This window comes from Copadichromis virginalis, linkage group LG2 (genome assembly GCF_057382275.1).
Source record: "Copadichromis virginalis isolate Kocher_CV1m ecotype Utaka linkage group LG2, C_Virginalis_male_GT1.1, whole genome shotgun sequence".
NCBI lineage: Eukaryota > Metazoa > Chordata > Actinopteri > Cichliformes > Cichlidae > Copadichromis > Copadichromis virginalis.
Genome location: NC_140619.1, coordinates 19,171,068 through 19,175,525, shown reverse-complemented (window position 1 = coordinate 19,175,525; position 4,458 = coordinate 19,171,068). Strand labels below are relative to the sequence as shown.

General features: G+C 33.9%; 1 long non-coding RNA gene and 1 pseudogene across 2 annotated transcripts; one reads left to right on the top strand and one right to left on the bottom strand.

Moving 5' to 3' along the window:
* Window positions 1-1,307: 1,307 nt before the first annotated feature.
* On the bottom strand, window positions 1,308-3,057 carry LOC146717172 (uncharacterized; annotated as a pseudogene). Its single transcript, XR_014921868.1, has 4 exons — window positions 2,730-3,057; window positions 2,433-2,540; window positions 2,107-2,314; window positions 1,308-1,943 (listed from the first exon to the last, which is right to left on the bottom strand). The product of XR_014921868.1 is annotated as an uncharacterized LOC146717172 (transcript).
* Window positions 3,058-3,132: 75 nt separating this feature from the next.
* Window positions 3,133-4,178, top strand: LOC146717171 (uncharacterized). The gene is made up of 2 exons (XR_014921867.1): window positions 3,133-3,468; window positions 3,855-4,178. It is a non-coding gene; the product is annotated as an uncharacterized LOC146717171 (long non-coding RNA).
* The last annotated feature ends 280 nt before the right edge of the window (window positions 4,179-4,458 follow it).

Sequence of the window (4,458 nt, the reverse complement as noted above, 5' to 3'; positions counted from 1 at the left end):
TTTGACAGCGTTTTAGTACACTGTTCCAAAAAATAGTAATGTCAAATGATTTTACTGTGTATTTTACAGATGTGTACTGTTTCTCTAGAATATCATTACATTTACATAAGTAGACTGTGATCTGACACGTCAAATGTAAAATAACATAACATCACTGTAAATGTAATAAAACACAATTTACTTGTTTGTTAAATATATTTTGTTGTACATATGCATATTTAGATCGTAAAAATACATCCAGAAATGTCTCCCATCATGCCTTGGGACATGTGCTGCTGTTTAGATGTTCTTGTTCTATTGTTTATGGTTACGTTACTTTAAACTGTTATCTTGAATGTTGTGTTTACGCCGTGGTGCAGCGTCACTGACAGTTGTTGTTTTGTAGAGAGAGTGCTGGGTACCACTTTACAATAAGGCTCCCCTTATAGATGCTAATAAATAGTTTATAGCTATATTATTAATTAATCTGTAAATGCTTTATAAACCATTATTAATGGTTTATTATGCATTAGTTAAGGGTGAGAAAGAGGAAAAAAACTGACCGGTTTCTTGCCAAATAGTGAGCCAAATGTGTTCACCTATATATTTCATCTAGAGTTGCTATATTAAACATTTCAGACTAAGTTACTATCCTGTAAGCACAATCAGCATTTGTAAACATATTTTTTATCATAGAAAATTGTACTTCAGAAATGCATTATAAATATCCACAACTATCAATCGGAGCTTTGTTGTAAAGTGTAAAGCATAAAACCATTTATTAATGAATAATAAATATTTATAAATGCCAAATGGGAGCCTTATTGTAAAGTGTAAAGCATGACACCATTTATTTATGACTACTAAACATTTATAAATGACAAATGGGAGCCTTATTGTAAAGTGTAAAGCATAACACCATTTATTAATGACTACTAAACATAAATGACAAAAGAGAGTTTTGTTGTAAAGTTTAAAACATGTCAACATTTATTAAGGACTAATAAACATTTATAAATGCCAAATGGGAGCCTTATTGTAAAGTGTAAAGCATAACACCATTTATTAATCACTAATAAACATTTATAAATGACAAAAGATAGCTTTGTCGTAAAGTTTAAAACATGTCAACATTTATTAATCACTAATAAACATTTTTAAATGCCAAATGGGAGCCTTATTGTAAAGTGTAAAGCATAACACCATTTATTAATCACTAATAAACATTTATAAATGACAAAAGATAGCTTTGTCGTAAAGTTTAAAACATGTCAACATTTATTAATCACTAATAAACATTTATAATTGCCTAAAGTGAGTCTTAAATGTATAATGTCACCATTTATAACACTTAGACCTAAATTACAATCAGTGCTTGAAATAACATTTAACTACTGTCAAAAATGGCAATGTATTGTAAGAGTAACACATGTAACATTAAATGTGTTTTTTAAAACACCAAACAGTCACCCACTCCAAAAAAAGTTCATGCCAGACTGGTTCAAACTGGAAATATTTTTTGTATGTCCTTAAATAAGCGTCCCAGTGGTCCATCAGGGTGTCGCGAACCAAGCCAAGATGACCACTCAAGAACCATCAGGTGTTCCTCCAGCAACTTCTCAGTGCGATTTCCTTAATCTACGGACATGTCCTTTGATGGTCATCCAAGCCCTTTCGATATGCTGTGTATGACTGCCAGATTGAGGATCTACAAACCACCTGCTGTGATTTACAGTGTAATGTCTGTACCCTATGTTTGTCAAAACATTCTTGTAGGCTCTCCACTCATCACTGATAATGGCACTACCCAACTTAGCATGCTGTCTGATCAGAGGAACAAGGTGGCGCCTTGATCGTTTTTCAACAAGTTTTAACACGAGCCTTCGCCTTTTGTCTTTAATTCCCATCATTCCAAATCCCCATTTCTTCCTTTTCCATGCATTTCCAAAGCGTCCACGTGCATACTGAAAACAAAAAGAATAAAATTAAACAGAATATCTACAAAGAAACATTCAAAAAGATGGTTGCTTCTACTAATTTTTTTTACTTATGGTAAAGGTTTCCATGTTTAGAGGACACATTCAGATCTGCATTGATTCTAACAAACCTGTCTGAGAGTTTACCAACCTTTCGCTGATGACGGAGACATCTTTCATCTATAACCACAAATTCTCTGTCACCACCAAGACGGTGTCCATTGTTTATTCTGTGTCTTTTAATTGCACGTATACAAACATGTCGAATGTGTCTTGCCATGCTACTTAGTGTTCTGGAGCTGCCAGCCACTTCATCATCGATCATATCTATTTGTCTGAGCCTGAGCCCTTGTGAAAATCTGTGATAGAAATTGAGGCAATTATTACTTACTGAGGCCCTAATTTTATTTCACAAGTCTCGTATTGGTGTTCAATTATGAAAGGTGCATTGCTATTAATGTCTACATCTACATATACCTGTAAATGAACTTCATCCAACTGAAAAGAGATGTTTTTGATTTCTCAAAGAGGGAGCTAGTTCTAATTGTTCTGGAAACTTTCCTATGACTTGCTCTTTTGCAGCACCTGAGAACATACAAATGAGTTAAGTAAAGAAATGGACCCTTAAACAAGAGCATTAATTGAAAAGATAATCACAAAATTAAGTATGAAGAAAATAATAATGAAAAGAGGTTAATGCTCCCTCTTGCATTGATAACCGAAATATTTTGTTATATTTACTACATGCACTACATTATCATGCATTATACATACCACATATATTGGTCTTTCTTCACCACGGAAATCATTTTCATCTTATGGTGACAAACAGGACATCTAAGCTTCTTTTTTAGCAGGTGTTTCTTCTGCAGCCATTTAATGAGCCTTAGTGCCTTATATTTAGTTTGTTTTCCTTCTATTCTGGCGCGCAATCTCATTCCCAGAGACATTCTGGTGGGAAAAAAATGAGTAATTTATTTTATTATCACCTCGAAACACCGTAAAATACTCTATGGGAGTCTAGTGCAAATCGGTTCAGAGTTAAAGAACTTCACATGCTATATAAAACAAGCCCTATAATCAAAAATAGTCCCACGCAAAAAAGAGGATTGTCTCACCTGTTATAATGTATCTCCCACTTTGTTATGTAGATCTAACCCGCTGGATTCATGCTAAAGAAATATGTTCTGCCGCCAAAGGGAGGGAAAACAAATTTAATTTAAACGCAGAGGAGCTTATACAACCATCCAATCACAGTTAACTTTATTAAGGAAAGCCCCTCCTCTCAGAGCGCGACAGGCAGTGGAGCGCTCTGGAAGGTCAAGCCAAAGGGGCACGAACAGACACACTGAAGGCGCTCGTTCAAGTTGCTGCACCATGGATGGAGCAGAAGATAAAAATTTGTGTGCGTCTGCGACTTACACAGTTAGCACACGTTCGAAGAGATACAAAAAGCAGAGACTGGATGATCTAGATTGCACTAAGCCAACGACGTCAGCAGTTAGACATGAAGGTGAGTATAATGCTAGCTAGCTAGCTAGCTACCGAGCCATTTGGCTGCTAGCTACAGTGGCTAACTAACATCACATAACATGTGAATAGCTCTATTATTATTGGTTATTCCAAACGATTGATATCACTTAGTTGTATATTTTTAGTTTTGTTTATGTGCATCATTAAATTTATATTAAACACCCTGGTAAGGCAGTACACATAAGAATTATTTGCCTTGTTTTAGAAATGTCTGAACCACCACATGTGTATATAACATAATTTTTACAAAGTGGCTTTTTATAAATTCAAGTTGTAACCGTTTTTAATCAATATTTTATTTGAGTTTCCCAAGTTTAGATTATAAATTATTTTAGTATTGTAATTTAATAATTGTTTGTTCTTTAGATTCTTCTTCTAATCCTGCCCCTACTGCAACTGCCCTTCTTAACAAGGAGCGAGAGAAACTGACTTTTCTTAAGGAGGAACTGGAGCGCGACACCCTGATGGACCACTGGGACGCTTATTTAAGGACATACAAAAAATATTTCCAGTTTGAACCAGTCTGGCATGAACTTTTTTTGGAGTGGGTGACTGTTTGGTGTTTTAAAAAACACATTTAATGTTACATGTGTTACTCTTACAATACATTGCCATTTTTGACAGTAGTTAAATGTTATTTCAAGCACTGATTGTAATTTAGGTCTAAGTGTTATAAATGGTGACATTATACATTTAAGACTCACTTTTGGCAATTAAAAATGTTTATTAGTGATTAATAAATGTTGACATGTTTTAAACTTTACGACAAAGCTATCTTTTGTCATTTATAAATGTTTAGTAGTCATTAATAAATGGTGTTATGCTTTACACTTTACAATAAGGCTCCCATTTGGCATTTATAAATGTTTATTAGTCCTTAATAAATGTTGACATGTTTTAAACTTTACAACAAAACTCTCTTTTGTCATTTATAATGTTTAGTAGTCATTAATAAATGGTGTTATGCTTT